This window comes from Podarcis vaucheri, assembly GCF_965113315.1.
Source record: "Podarcis vaucheri genome assembly, chromosome: 1".
Lineage (NCBI taxonomy): Eukaryota > Metazoa > Chordata > Lepidosauria > Squamata > Lacertidae > Podarcis > Podarcis vaucheri.
Window position 1 is genome coordinate 56,476,065 of NC_138759.1, and position 16,772 is coordinate 56,492,836.

Consider the following 16,772-nt stretch of genomic DNA (forward strand, 5'->3'; position numbering starts at 1 on the left):
GACTACCTTTGTTTATTGCCTCTCTGATATGGCCCAGTTTCCAGCAATTGTCATGACGCTCATATAGTCAACTACTCCCTGATAATAACATATGTTATTGGCATTCCGTGTCTGGGCTACTATGCAAGGCATAGAATTATTACCTCTAAGAAGTAATTAAGTTGGCATGCTTATTTGAATGACTTGATCTTTGTTTGGAGTGGTCTCCATCATAGAGCTTCTCCTTGATCTGAGCACTTGGCTCATTTACTTCTGCTTTGCAAGGTTTTGAGTTCTCTGTCATAGATGGATTGCCTTTCTAGACCATGACCCTCTTAGCCCCCCCAGTATCTTCCATCTGTAAAATAGTTTTCTAGAGTATCTTCTAATGCTGAATTCATGTGTTATATAAATAGGTTGTACAGATGACAACGAATGGTCTGTCTCTGAGATCATCTGATTGAGTCAAGTGGTTTTTAGTTTTTGCATATGGCGGTCTGGATTGTGGGAGGTTGGTCTTTGTCAGCCTTGAATCATATAGGTTTTTTCCCATGGTGGTGGTAGACTTTTGAGTACTTGTAGCTGTGTTTTCTGTTGGCTCCTCCAATGTATGGCTGGATTCCATTGTTGTTTTGCACACACACCCTTGATGCAATCTACAAATCAGCTCCTACCTAACTCAACAGAACCTTTCTGTGTATATCAGTTGATGTGGTCAATAACAAAATGCATTATTGCAATGTTGTGGCAGAAGAGAAATTTTCATTTCAGGTGGCTCAGCAACCATATGCGTGAATTGAGTCAAATGGGACTTACTCCCTGGCAAGTTGTTATCGGATTGCAGCCTTAGTTAGTTTACTTTTTAACAGGTAAATAATTGAGATAATCAGTGCTTTTTTCCAAAAAAAAAATTGTTGTGGGGTACTCATTTTGTATAATAATAATAATAATAATAATAATTTATTATTTATACCCCGCCCATCTGGCTGGGCCTCCCCAGCCACTCTGGGCGGCTTCCATAAAAACCAAAAATACAATAAAATATCACACGTTGTATTCAAGAAAATCACCATTTTATAGTTCAATTTGGGAAAAATAAATACACTAAACGGACACAAGTACAAAGATTCACAAAATGTTTAAGGGTATGCATACCCCTGCATACCCCCAGAAAAAAAACACACTGGAGATAACCATTAAAAGAATGCAATAGCAATTGTGTTCCTAAGGCATTCATTATCTTCTGGATATCACAGGTGGGCCAAGTGTTGTTGTGTTCAGAACAGGTCCGCCTTGCAGGCTTCCTACAGACATTTGGTTGGCCTCTGTGATAGATGGGCCATGGGCCTAATCCTGCAGGCTAGTTCTGTGTTCTTATATTTTTATTCAGAGGCATACTTTATGACAGGTTTGGGCAGACTTCAGGCTTGACAGTTCTACTTTATTTTTTTGCTAAGACCTCAATATCTACCAACTAGAGCCAGGTGCAAAAGCCATAGTTAGGATTAAAGAATGGGGTGCCTCTGGGAACACTCTGAGCATATGATTTGGTTTACAATGCAAAACCTGAACTGATCTCACAGTCCTTTCACCCAAAAATCAACTCCTGGGTGTTAATTTTGCTTTATTATAATTAAGACTAATAATTGCTATTTATATAGCAGGAATACCATGAAAGTCTTAGAATCATAGTAGTATTTTTGTAGATCCCTCTTTAATGTTACTTATATACCCTAATTGTTGGTGTAGTGCACATTCTCTGTGACTGTGCAATAAACACTCTGATGCTCTTCATGAAAATCAAGTGTATCATTGGTGCCTGAACTGCCTGTTTACATGTAACCAAGTCCAGAACCCATGGAATGTATGTAACCCATGGAATTTCAGCCTCTGTAGTTTGTTACCTTATTGTTTTATTATTAGTTTATATAGAGGTCAGTTTGCTACAATATACACATAGAAAACAATGTGCTACCCAGTTGCTTCATTTTATTTCTTCTCTGCGAAGGCTTGAATTTCTGTGGCCTGTGAAGGATATTTGATGCTGTATGAATGTTTTTGCAACCCTCATTCTGGTAATCAATGAGATGTAAAATTGCAGCAGTTCCATGCTGCCTAGAGCCTATGCTGACAAACCTCATTTGGTTTGTCAGAAGGCATAAACCACTCATTAGACCACATCATTAGCTCAGTTTCCTTCTAATGTGAAGGAAAAGTGAACCAGGCCAGCTCTTAAGGTGATGATTTTTTTTTCTTGCTTTTGTAACTTTAGAATAGCTGCAGTGATAGTGTAACCTGAATCTCAACATGGTCAGGAGCATCTGAATTAAAAACTGTCCCTTTGAGGAAAGAGTAATGTCCTGAATTTAGAAGCTATTGACCGGAACTTGAATAGTTTGCACCGAAAATGCTTTAGGATTATACCCTATTCTCCAAAGTTTGGAATGCTTTTTAACCCATTTTGTAACTTTACAACACATTTCAAGGTTGAAGCCTGCCATGGCTCCAGCCCAGACCACCACAACAGAGGATTTTACTTGTGAGTAAGGAAGAGATCTTTATTGAGACAGAGAAGAGATACTAGTTCAGCCTTGGGTATCAAGTCACAGCTAGGCTAGAGGCAGTGATGAAAGTGTAGTCCAAGATCAGGACAAGGTGCTTAAAACTGCACAGCAGCAATGGAGCTCTCCCAACAGGTTGGCACATCAACTCACCAAGCTTCTAAAGATGGAGCAAGGCAAGATTACTCATTACACTCTCATGTCTTGCAGGACTGTTAAACATGCAGGTGTTCACTGTTTTGGGGGGACATATCTGTTGCAGTGGGTCCTGGGTGAACAGGATGTGCCCTCCTCTTCTGACTACAGTTCCTCTACCCCTAACAGTTGGTGGCTTCTAGGGTGCTATAAACTGTAGCTCTGTGAAGTCAGGACCATTAATGAACCTCAGTTGTTAAAGTGGTACAATGCTGCTTTAAATGTACATTGTGGGTGTGACCTAGAAGGTTAAAAAATGACATGAGGTAAAACTGAGCTCCTCCCATATGGCTGGTGCTTCTCAAGTTATGCACGTGGCTCCCATGACACAAATGTAACATATGGCGTATTCCTACCCCCCTCACTGCATCTCTGAAAAGTATCTAGTGTGCCCTGTCGAAAGCCTGGTTGTGACTAACCATGCACAATGAATAATTGTACTAAGAAATGCCAGCATAGCCTCCATAAGTTGTAATTTTTGGTCAAATGATTCATAAGTCATTACAAATGAAGAATAATATTTGGATATTATAACTGATCATTTCATGAAAACACATCAACCGGGACAAATGGCTGAATTCATTGCATAAATACTTTGATTACTTTGCTCAGACTACTGAAGCAAAATGAGACAGAAAGATGTTCAGGCATATGGAGATGCTGGGCGGGATTCAGCTGTCAAAAGGGCTTCCCCTTGCACAATGGGGATCCCCCCCCATCTTTACACCTCCTGAATTGGCTCTAGAGGGGACATGAGATCCCCTGGAATAGTGTGAAGGGGAGAAGAGGGGGAATCAGTTGGTCTGGCAAGCCAAAATGCTTGCCCTGATGCACCGTTCACCTTAGTGTGGTATTAAATTCCATTGAAGTTAATGGTCATAGGTAACTTAGGCTCATTAATTTTAATGGGTTTACACTGGGCAAGACTTAGTTGAATACAAACCTTTTAGCTGTTAAGCACCCTGCAAATTTTTATAGTATTTATAGACCATTTCTCAAACCGTTTTTATTTCTTCCAGCCCCTTAGCCTGTCATTTCTTTTGTATAAGAGCAGTATTCTGTGCTGTTTGTAGTGACCAAGATCTAAGTTTTGTTTTCTTAATGGCTTCTGCTTCACCTCTCCCTTGCACTGAAAGAGGAAAGTTCATCATGTATATTTCTAAATGAAACCTTGATGCTACTGTTGTTGAAGACCTACTGAAATTGACCTAGTCATGTTTCGTGATGCTTTATTTTTAGGAGGTGTTAAAAGGCCACAGTCCTTTATACACATCCATAAACTGCTCATCTGACCACATTATTAGCTCAGTTTCTTCCAAAAGTTAAATGGAACCAGGCTAGTGGTTAAGGTGATGTTTAATTTGGTTTAGGATCTTCAGACACAACATGAGAATGGTGGGGGAAAGTATTTTTTACAGCAATGTTTGTATTTTACCACCACTAAAATACCTATTTTACTCTTTATATAGATGTGCACTGTGCTCCACAGTAAAGCAGTTACTGCGTATATAGTGTGAGGGGAAAGCCTAAGTGTATTACAGATCAATCCTATGGATCTTCACCAACTGCACTGATGTAAAGAAGCAGTTTTTGTTACAGCCTGTGGTATATAAAGCATCCCCATATTAATTTCTATAAAATACTGAAACCCCTTTAATTTGCTCAAAGTTTAATGACAATTAGGATATAACTGTTATGTCTCTACAAGGCTCAAAAATACAAGATTTGCATAAGGACCTTCATGTCCCTAAGGCTCCCCTTGTCTGGCATCTGACAAAGTCATAGCCAGAGTATAGAAAAAACAGGTGTTGTTTCACTGAACTATGACCCTACATCAGGATTCTTGGGCTTTTGGGTGTCAGATATGCCGCAATACCTTACCTTTGTCTCACACCATTGGAATCAAGTAATATTCTTGTGTGGGACAACTGGTAAAGCAGTAGTAATCCAGTCCTACTGCCAACATGAAGGGACCAGTTGGGACCATGCCCCAGTATTGCAACTCCCATAAGTTGCTGTGTGTAAAACAAAGAATTAAATACCTTCAGCACTGTTGTATTTCTACTCATAGACTGGTGGAATTTTCAGAATTATGTGTCTACTGTTGCCCTCTATTGGACAAGCTGTTAAAAAACTGTATTACTTGTCTTGAGAAAATTATGCTGTGACATTTGTTCTACAGACTTTAATGGGAGTAGGTCTGGTCATATCCATTTGGATACTATAGACACAGAGAATTCAGAAGTCATATTAATGAAAGTCATATTTCTTCCACTATTGGTGTTGGTTTAACATTACCCTAAAACCACTAGAGTTTTTTGAGACCCAGAGAAGAGTCTATGTTAGAGAATCCCATGTATGAAACTAGCTCAGTTCAGATTAGATGGGCACCAATGATCTGCCATGACAACTTTTCTCCTTTGAAAATAATAAAGCAGTTCCCAATAAGGATGGAGGAGGAATTTGGTAGGCTTTTTACAGCAGATTGACTCAGTCCAATGGGCCAGAATTTGCTTGCAGTTGGAAATGCAACACCCAGTCAGAGTTTGCAATGCCATTTTGGTGTGCAAAAATTGCTCTCAAAATTATGGGTTGCATCTGACAAAGTCATTGTTCCCTCTGGACAACTTGCAATCACGCAATGGAACTTCCCCTCCCTCTCTCCCCTCCAGGGGCATGTGGGGAGAGGAGAGGGAAGGGAAGTTCCATGGTGGGAACAGAAGTCATTCTCCATTGAACAATCTGAATTTGGGGTGAAATGTGTACAATTATGCAGTTAATAATGCATGCAGTTTAAATGCAAACTTTCCAAAATCAGTTCCAAGCTTCAAACACAGAGCAGGCCTATTTGTTAGTGCCAGCAAAAATGAAACAGGACAGACCTAAGCTGATCTGTCCATCTCGAGTTTTCAGTAAGACGACTGCAAGCTGGGTTTAATGAGACAAAAATTGCAGTCATTTTGCACCCCCATTTTTTTCTCAGAAGCTCCATGGCCTCTATATTTCTCATACTCAGACGACAGGTTTCTCCTGGTAAACCATGAGTTGCAGACCATTGAGTTCTGTTTGACTCCCACCTCCTTTCGGTAGGTTTTACTTGTGAAGAGCTATCTCACTGATTGAAAGGCCACCACAGCTATTGAGGTCGCTTGTCACGAGGGGGCTCTGCTATGGGTTCCATAGCAGCTTCCTCTTTTCTTGAATGAATGCAGCAGTCATTCAGTGTCCCTGCTGCCCACGTAATACTGAATGAAATATTCTCTTCATATTTTAAACAGATTGAGACTATGAAGAAAGACTGGCAGTTTGTAACAAGAGGGTTGGCTTCTGTTTTGCTGGCCCCAAGAAAGAAGTCCTTTGTCTGTGTAACTCAAGCAGATAGACTAACCACTAGAGCACCTGCATTATTGGCCAGGAACGGAGAAGGGCAGAAGATGGACTAGGTATTCTGGTAGGTTTATTTTCCATCTCTTAACTATTTATGTGAAATCCATTTTTGCTTTGCAAAAAATGCAGTGTCTAGGAATGCTCTTTGTGAAGGAATGTTTATGATCATACATTGAATCCTTGAGCGAGATTTTTTGGCTTCAGAGCCTTTTACCACAACTTCAGAAGAAGATAGCGGAAGTCCAGTTTTGCAGACAAATCCTGTGTGTGAACAGAATTGGAAGTAAGCCCCATGGAGTTTCTGGCTGGACAGGAATATGGCACATTTTGAAATGGCACAAGAAGATAAAGCGGCTATTTCATTTTGCTTCATAGTTGTGCGACTCTTCAGCAATTGAAGTTCTGGTGGTGGTAACAGCACCAGGCTCATCTCTGCTAGGAATGCACAATCTGCTTCTTTTTTTAAAAAAGAAGTCCTACATTTTTATCCAACTGTGTTTAGCAGTTGGGGAGAGGGAACACTCAGTGCAGGCTTAAATGAACCCTCTTGTTTATGACTTATTTTCAAATGAAGGCTAATTTTTTATGATAACACTTATGTTTAAATTATAAGGATGTGTAGTACTGTATATAAAGAGGGCTTTAGGATCATGGTGGTTAAAAAATGTAATACAAAAACCTCTTAATTTGTGCAGTTTCCACCACCTGAATTATCATTCTTGGTGATTTTAGCTCTTGGGATAGTGATTCTTTGTGGTTGTCAATGTGAGCTCAGTTTTGGAGTTTGTAGGATTAGAGATCCTGTTGGAATGCAGAAAGCTGCTGAAAGAAGGCAAAAACAATAAAAATAAAATGGAGGCATATATGATGATGATGATAGGATGGATTTCTCTAAAGATCCTGTTATAAGTGAAACAAAGAATACATAAATATTGCCATAATGTGTTAGAAAATCCAACATTTTATTTTGTGAAATTATTTTTCTTTGTTTCTTCCTCTTACTTGTTTTCAAATCAGCCAGTCAGAACTGAGGAGTTAGTAAGACAAGTGCAAAGCTGTCCCATAAATTCACTAGGTTAAACATAGAATCATAGAATCATAGAGTTGGAAGAGACCACAAGGGCCATCGAGTCCAACCCCCTGCCAAGCAGGAAACACCATCAGAGCACTCCTGACATATGGTTGTCAAGCCTCTGCTTAAAGACCTCCAAAGTAGGAGACTCCACCACACTCCTTGGCAGCAAATTCCACTGTCGAACAGCTCTTACTGTCAGGAAGTTCTTCCTAATGTTTAGGTGGAATCTTCTTTCTTGTAGTTTGGATCCATTGCTCCGTGTCCGCTTCTCCGGAGCAGCAGAAAACAACCTTTCTCCCTCCTCTATGTGACATCCTTTTATATATTTGAACATGGCTATCATATGCTGGACCACAAACCACTCCTTAATACTCCTCACTCATTGCTCCCCCTTTCACTAGTGAACTTCACAGTGTTGTACAAAGACAAGCATAGCAGGAGTCAGAAAACCCCAAGAAGCAAAAAAAAGTTGTGTCTTCTCTCCAACCTATTAATGTGAATTTTAGCAGTCCATCTCAGAAACCCATTGTGAATGTCCAGGTCTTTTAATAGGATAGATGTGCCTCAATTCTTAAAGTAACCATTAATTGTGATAAGAGCCACAATCCAACAGAAAAACACACTGGCATGCAACACCATCCCAAGTCAGTAGAGACCCATCTTTCCCTACATGCCACCTTTGTAGCAGGCTGTTTTTCTGATGGGGAACCTCATTGACTAGTGATTCAGGGCAGAGCTTTCTTGGTGGTGGCAACCCATCTGTGGATTTTCCTCTTCCTCGGGGCTTTTGGAAGAGGTGGATGTGTTTTCGGTCATGGGTGTTGCCTTCTGCTGTAGTGCTATGATGGCATGAATTTAAAACCATTATTTTAAATAATGGTTAAGATTGTAAACGTTTTTTTTTTTATTATTGAACCCATTGAATGGTATTTTGTAAACCTCTCACGTCCTAACCAGTGAAGGGTAGTTTTTCTAGTCTAGTCTAGTCCTGTCACTGAATGTGAATTCAGATGACAGAAACCTCAGTCTGTGTGTTTACGGGCAGGGAAGTTCTCTGAAGCCTATGATCATTCAGTTGTACACAACATTACTAATTCTCTGTGTCAGCTATGGAGGAAATGTAGCAATTTCAAACTTCTGAGCAGGTACCATGTAGTTAGTAAATCTGAGTACCAGCCCTTGAAGAAAAAGAAAAAGTGTGTGTGTGTAATTTTCTGCTCAAGGAAACACACATCTGGGATTCTTCTGTTATTGTTGGAAGTAGCAAATGTGAGCAGGACTGAGGTGAAAGGGCTATTTGAGATTAACTGTGACTGCCTCAGTTCTCCTTTCAGCAACTCAAGCAGAGGTAATGGCACAGTCAAGCATTCCTGTGCTGAACACCTGCACTATCCCAGCAACCACTGTGACTTACCAATTTGCCTTTCAACATCTAATCTCAGTTTATGCACTTTCCTTTCACTCCCATCAGCCACCTGTGCTGCCCAATACTCTGGCCAATATTGATGACCTATTTGGTCTTGCGGTGGGGGGGGAGGGGCACAAAAATGGAGCCCAAATCACTAGTGCTCCCCCCATTCTGAACTTTCTTAATAGGAGAACAGTGCTTCTGTGCAAAATCCCCCTCTCCACGTATCTCCCAGCTCATGCACTGGACTTGTCTCCAAGCCCTTGTGGAAACATATGTGCATATGCTAATAAACTTCTCTTGCTGAAGACCCAAAACACAAGTCTACTTCCATTGCCATTGCTTTTCTTTTGCACTGGATTTATTATGGTTGTTGCTGCTGCTGTTAATCAGTGACTACGTAGAAAGGCATTGCTAGGCTAGGCTTCATTGTAAGGAGAAGAAACAGACAGACAGATGGGGGAAAGGAATGGTCCCTGACCCTGGGACACTGAAGTACGGACTCAATTAGTTAATTGAGTTAAAGCGCCCACCACACGTTCTATACATGAAAGTTAACACCATGAACTCTGAACAATTGTGCAGCTTATCTCCTAAGCCCCAGAAAGCAGACTAACCTCTTTGAATTTGCTCAGCAGCACTGTAGCTGAGCTCTTATATAAGCCAAAACCAGCTGGGAGAACTGCAGAATGGCAAGACTTAAATTTCAAACCATCAGAAAACCTATAGTTATGGGAAAGATGCAGGGGCGGGGGAGAACCCCCACCAGTCACGGTTTGTTCACAGATGAAACTCAGAGCGGTTTCATCAATAAAGCATCTGCCACCAATCGTACTGAACAGATGGCAGCAGAGGGAGGGGAGAAGGTCCATACACCTGTATAGATAAAGGTTTCCTCATTATTTACATGTGATATTAGCTGCATCCTTTGTGGGGATTGCGTTATGTGTTTACAGTAATGATTTCCTTGCTCTTAGCAGCCATAGGTTAATGTTTTCCTGAACCAACCTCTAGTGTAGAACAGGTCTGGCAAATGTGCTGAGTCCAGCAGGAAATGGGAAGCTGTTATGATCCACTGCTGTAGTAGCCTCCCTGTATGGAAGAAGGATGTATAATAATAATAAAATGATGTCATTGTCACTGTACATCTTAGTTTGGATTTAAATGTGAATGTCGCTTTGATCATGGTTCCCCTCCCCAAACATATATTCCACATTTCAGTTTCTATGCATTGCATGGTGTTCAGAGCAGCTAGAATTACTTAAAGAGAGCACTTTCAACCATAGTGCTTTCTATGCTTGTATGTGGCATGCAGAGTCTCTAGGTAGATCTTCAAAGGGTCAGGAATACTTCAGGAGAGTATAGAGAGTACAGTGTTTACTTCATAGATATTCATTGCGTATCTGAAAGGAGTTTCCAACTCCTTTAATCAAGGGTAGGATAATTCTGAGTCTCAAAATTCTAGATTTCTCCCCAAAACCTCATCCTGTTTTGTGAACTACCTTGGGACCTTTGGGTATAGGGTGGTATATAAATTATATATATATATATATATATATATATATATATATATATATGCTTTCGTAGATTTTCACGGGTACAGGAATGCAGGTTTTGGTATCTTCGGGTGTCTTCCCGTGTAAGAGTAGGGGTGTCTGTGCGACGTTTCGACGAGGTCTCACTCGTCATCTTCAGGCTGGTGCTTTCGGCTTCTTGTTACTGGAACAGAGCAGAATCTGGTGTTTGAGTTCCTATAAATACTGTTGAGGGGTGTGGTGTATAGCCTCCAACGTTCTGGGCAGAGAGGAAGTTCCTAGATTAGTGTGCCTTTTCTTCTTTTGTTCCTTAATTAGAATATCACTCATGAAATCACTCAAGATATCCCTCAAGTAATTAAGGAACAAAAGAAGAAAAGGCACACTAATCTAGGAACTTCCTCTCTGCCCAGAACGTTGGAGGCTATACACCACACCCCTCAACAGTATTTATAGGAACTCAAACACCAGATTCTGCTCTGTTCCAGTAACAAGAAGCCGAAAGCACCAGCCTGAAGATGACGAGTGAGACCTCGTCGAAACGTCGCCCAGACACCCCTACTCTTACACGGGAAGACACCCGAAGATACCAAAACCTGCATATATATATATATATATATATATATATATATATATATATATATATATATTTCTCCATATGAGAAAACTGAGAAATAAGAGAGGAGGAAGGATTGGCAGATCTCTTTCCCACTGCCGCTATGAGTGCTGCTGCAGCTGCAGTGGAGAGGAGAGGAGGGGAAGGGGAAGACAGTACCTGAATTCTCCTTTCCCTGTTTTGGGGACAACAGCAGCAGTAAAAGGAAACACCCTCTTGTTTGGGGATTTCCATAGGTTTGATCCAAAAGATGCAGCTGGTTACATATTGCTGTGGCCTAGTTGTTGAGTGGAGCACCTAAACATACAAACATTGCACTTGTGCTGAGGGAACTACATTGCCTTATGGTCAGTCACCAAACCATACTCAAGGTCTTCATAACGTAAAGTCATGAGAAATTTGAGACTGGGTTACCTGAAAGATCACCTGCCCCTGTGTAGATCTGTAAGCTCACATAGATAATCTGTGGAAATTCTACTTGTGGCTCAGTACCCTACAGAAAATCATAGGTCAGTGACCCCAAAACTGGTATTTTCTGCTGTTGACCTCATACTGCGGAATGCCGTTCCCTCTGTCATGCATCAGGCACCAATTGTCATTTACTTCAAATGTCTTGGGAAGACTTATCTTTTTGCCCAGGCTTTCCCTGACCCCACAAGATCAGCCTTGTTTCATGCATCTTAATTTCAGCTATTGTATCAGCTATTATTCTAATTTGACTCTTGCTTTCTCCCATTTTATTTTAAATATCTGGCTCGGTACTAACCCCATTTTCTACATTATGCAATGAAGCACATTAATAACCATATGTGGTAAAAACAAAACAACTAAACCTGTTCATGCATGCTTAGCTTTCAATTTATTCAGCAACATTATCCCAGATTGATCATAAAGCTCACCTCTCTCACATGTGAATTGGGTAATATATTATCATATGCCTTTACATACAGTGGGGAAAGCCTCCCCGTTCCTTTGTTCTTCAAAATGAATACTAATCTATTGTGGAAAGTTGAGATAAACAAGAAATGATTTTCTAGTTAGTTGCTTCATTATGACTAACGCACACTGTTAGCCTTAATATGAAGTACTAAGTAGGATTTGGACCATTGAATTAAATACTGTACAGCCACATAATGCAGCCAGCACATCCTGCCAATGCACACCAAAGCAAGAGATCACTCACATTTCTCTAATTCAGAATCTTCGATGAACCATAATTCCCTAACTCCCAGCTTTCATTAAAAAGGAGTGTTTCTACCATTTGTAGAACCTAAGATATGAGGCCAAATTCCTGTGTGTGTGTGTGTGAGAGAGAGAGAGAGAGAGAAACTAGCCTACTCCCACCTTTCAGTGGTTTTGAACCAACGAATGAAGCCATAGCAGTGACTAACATTTAGGAAAGCAGAGCTAACCAATTAGACAAAGAGAAAGCTCAAGTGGAACTTCCATTATCTAGACTCTTGGCTTATTGCTAATCCTTTTCTTCTAGTCTTTCCTAGTGGAGAAGTGATTGCTGCCCCATTGAAACCAAAGCAGGTATCCAGCATTTTAGTGTAGCAGTGATTGAGGAATAGTGTGTCAACTCAACAACAGGTAGTAGCAAAGGTAGGGGCTTGTGACCTTTTAAACTTGGGATTAGAAACAAAAACAAACAAAAAAAGGTTCTCTTCTGAGTTTGTAAATCTTTTGAAAATTATTCTCTTAATGCCAGTGCAAATAAAGTTCATCATTATCGCATCCATACTGCAGGGGGTAGGATTGTGGCTAAACAAGTGTGGATCATAGAAGCCCTGCAAAATAACATAGTGTTGTTATACCCATTTTGGTGAAGGGAGATGGAAAGTAATATATGACAATGCTGAAGACCAGTCATGTTAACCTGGCTTTTGGGGGGATGAGGGATGCAGTGAGAAAGGCACTGTAAAATTGCTTCTAGAAGTAATGAAATTAATTAAGGACTGGATGAAGTGAAAGGAGCCAGGGAAAGGCCAAAAATCTCAGAAACCTCATCAGGAGGGCTTTAAACTGACTAATGTGGGGGAGGGAGACAGTGCTCCTGAAGGTAGGAGCCTATCAATTAATGAAGATGATCATCCAAATGTCATAGACCAAATGGAGAAAACAGCACACGGACCTAGTGGTGGGAGGAAAAAATCCTTAAATAAGAGACACAGGGGAATGATTAATGGACTTCAATGTCTGTACACTAATGCACAAAGCATGGGAAATAAACAAGATGAGCTTGAGCTCTTGGTACAGCAAACTAAATATGACATAATAGGCATCACTGAAACCTGGTGGGATAAGTCCCACGATTGGAATGTAATAATGGGGGGGTACAATCTATTTCAGAGAAACAGACCAGACAAGAAAGGAGGAGGAGTGGCGTTATATGTCAGGGATGTTTATACCTGTGAAGAGATCCAAGATTTAGATCCTCAAAGCCAAAGTGAGAGCATTTGGGTCAAAATTAAGGGAGAGAAGAATAACAGAGACCTCATTGTGGGAGTTTACTATAGATCCCCAAGCCAAACGGAGGACATAGATGATGCCTTCCTGGAACAGATGGCCAAGCATGCAAAAGGAAGGGAGATAGTAGTAATGGGGGACTTCAATTACCCGGATATTTGTTGGACGTCAAACTCAGCCAAGAGCATAAGGTCAAACAGATTCCTCACTGGCCTTGCAGACAACTTCATTGTCCAGAAAGTGGGAGAAGCAACAAGAGGAACAGCCATTTTAGATCTGGTCCTAACCAATGTTGATGACCTGGTTAGTGGGGTAGAAGTGGAAGGATCATTAGGCGCGAGTGATCATGCTCTTCTGAAGTTTACTATACAGCGGAAAGGAGCAGCCAAGCATACTAGGACTCAATTTCTTGACTTTAAGAAAGCCGACTTCATAAAACTTAGGGAAGTGCTGGGTGAGATCCCATGGACAACAATACTAAAAGGAAAGGGAGTTCATGATGGCTGGGAGTTTGTTAAGAGGGAGATACTAAAAGCACAACGTCAGGCAATACCAATGAGACGGAAACATGGAAGGTGCCTAAAGAAGCCAGGGTGGCTATCTAAAGAACTTTTAACTGAATTAAGATTAAAAAAGGATGTGTACAAAAAATGGAAAAGGGGGGAAACCACCAAAGAGGAATTCAAACAAATAGCCAGCACATGTAGACACAAAGTCAGAAAAGCTAAAGCACAGATTGAACTCAGGCTTGCTAGAGAGGTTAAAAGCAACAAAAAAGGCTTTTATGGGTATGTTCATAGCAAAAGGAAGAACAAAGAAACTGTGGGGTCACTCAGAGGAGAAGATGGTGAAATGCAAACAGGGGACACAGAAAGGGCTGAACTACTCAATGCCTTCTTTGCCTCAGTCTTCTCCGATAAAGAAAACAATGCCCGACCTGAAGAAGTTGGAGCAAATGATTCAGCAAAGGAAACACAGCCCAGAATAACTAAGGAGATAGTACAAGAATATTTGGCTAGTTTAGATGTATTCAAGTCTCCAGGGCCAGATGAACTGCATCCAAGAGTATTAAAAGAACTGGCAGATGTGATCTCAGAACCACTGGCAGTCATCTTTGAGAATTCCTGGAGAACAGGCGAAGTCCCGGCAGACTGGAGGAGGGCAAATGTTGTCCCTATTTTCAAAAAGGGGAAAAGAGAGGACCCAAATAATTACCGCCCAGTCAGTCTGACATCAATAGCAGGGAAGATTCTGGAGCAGATCATTAAGCAAACAGTCTGTGAGCACCTAGAAAGGAATGCTGTGATCACCAATAGTCAGCATGGATTTCTGAAAAATAAGTCATGTCAGACTAACCTGATCTCGTTTTTTGACAGAATTACAAGCCTGGTAGATGAAGGGAACGCAGTGGATGTAGCCTACCTTGATTTCAGCAAGGCATTTGACAAGGTGCCCCATGATATTCTTGTAAAGAAGCTGGTAAAATGCGGTCTTGACTATGCTACCACTCAGTGGATTTGTAACTGGCTGACTGACCGAACCCAAAGGGTGCTCATCAATGGTTCCTCTTCATCCTGGAGAAGAGTGACTAGTGGGGTGCCACAGGGTTCTGTCTTGGGCCCGGTCTTATTCAACATCTTTATCAACGACTTGGATGATGGACTCAAGGGCATCCTGATCAAATTTGCAGATGACACCAAACTGGGAGGGGTGGCTAACACCCCAGAGGACAGGATCACACTTCAAAACGACCTTGACAGATTAGAGAACTGGGCAAAAATAAACAAGATGAATTTTAACAGGGAGAAATGTAAAGTATTGCACTTGGGCAAAAAAAATGAGAGGCACAAATACAAGATGGGTGACACCTGGCTTGAGAGCAGTACATGTGAAAAGGATCTAGGAGTCTTGGTTGACCACAAACTTGACATGAGCCAACAGTGTGACGCGGCAGCTAAAAAAGCCAATGCAATTCTGGGCTGCATCAATAGGAGTATAGCATCTAGATCAAGGGAAGTAATAGTGCCACTGTATTCTGCTCTGGTCAGACCACACCTGGAGTACTGTGTCCAGTTCTGGGCACCACAATTCAAGAAGGACACTGACAAACTGGAACGTGTCCAGAGGAGGGCAACCAAAATGGTCAAAGGCCTGGAAACGATGCCTTATGAGGAACGGCTAAGGGAGCTGGGCATGTTTAGCCTGGAGAAGAGGAGGTTAAGGGGTGATATGATAGTCATGTTCAAATATATAAAAGGATGTCACATAGAGGAGGGAGAAAGGTTGTTTTCTGCTGCTCCGGAGAAGCGGACACGGAGCAATGGATCCAAACTACAAGAAAGAAGATTCCACCTAAACATTAGGAAGAACTTCCTGACAGTAAGAGCTGTTCGACAGTGGAATTTGCTGCCAAGGAGTGTGGTGGAGTCTCCTACTTTGGAGGTCTTTAAGCAGAGGCTTGACAACCATATGTCAGGAGTGCTCTGATGGTGTTTCCTGCTTGGCAGGGGGTTGGACTCGATGGCCCTTGTGGTCTCTTCCAACTCTATGATTCTATGATTCTATGATTCTATGATTCTATGATTCTATGATTCTATGAAGGACTGAGAGTCTCCAAAGTGAGTGGAAAGGTGTTTTCTAGATGTAGCTCCACCAGTAGATGGACACTAGGTCTACCAATTTAGATCTGCCAGAGGGGTGACTCTGCAATACTTTTACACACAGTGTGCAGTGTGTGAGTGACTGTACAAGGTAGAGCACTCCTACCTTGTTACGTTATAAAACAACCTCCCTGAGGGAGACTAGTCCGTTTTCTTCATTGCTGGAATACTGCCAGTGACTGAGAAAGCATTTCTAGTTTGGTTTTCAATTATATTTTTTAAATGGGTTTTGTTCTGTTTTTCTGGGTTTTATTATGAAATAGCTTGTTTCTTCCAGTATTTTATGGCCCTGGATTTGTATACTTAGCATTTGAATTGAGCATGTTAATTGTTTTCAATTAAATGTTGTAAGCTGCCTTGAGCATTTTGTATGAAAAAGCATCTGATACACAGAGCAAATCTTCTTCTTCTTCTTTGGCGATCACTCATAGCCAAGTAAGATTGTCTACCATGAACATGATCTTAACCACAGTGGTTTGTGGGCGGGAGTTGATCACAGTGAGGGTTTGCCAAGTGTTACTTCCTCTTAGCACATTTCTCCCTTTCGTCTTTTTTTTTAAGAATATTTTTTTATTAACCGACCAATCACATCAAATCAAACCAAATTACATAAATTCCAAATTACACAGCCGAAATTTAAATTTTTGTTGGGGGTACCCGTATTTCAAGTTCTGAAGGGGATCCAATCAGCTTCTTGTTTCTTACTGCTGTTTTAATGTCCACAGATCTAACCTTATGATGTTCACAGTACTATCCAGTCCTTTCTTCTTGTTTTTCCACATCTCTTGTTGTTATTTTCATACATTTTTCCTTTCTCTTTGTGACCTCTGATAGTCTCCACAAGCTGGTTAGACAGTTTGTAATCCTGCGTGGATATTATTATTTTT

General features: G+C 41.0%; 1 protein-coding gene across 7 annotated transcripts in view; it reads left to right on the plus strand.

Moving 5' to 3' along the window:
- The window catches only part of LRRC4C (leucine rich repeat containing 4C), a 627,695-nt gene that overhangs the window by 523,492 nt on the left and 87,431 nt on the right, over nt 1–16,772 (plus strand). For 4 of the 7 annotated variants that reach the window (XM_082225094.1, XM_082225096.1, XM_082225095.1 and 1 more), the window contains one exon: nt 6,014–6,186. The exons of the other annotated variants lie outside the window; for them this stretch is intronic. The gene's annotated coding sequence lies outside the window, so the exon portion shown is untranslated. The remainder of the gene's footprint in view (nt 1–6,013; nt 6,187–16,772) is intronic. 7 annotated transcript variants of the gene reach the window in all.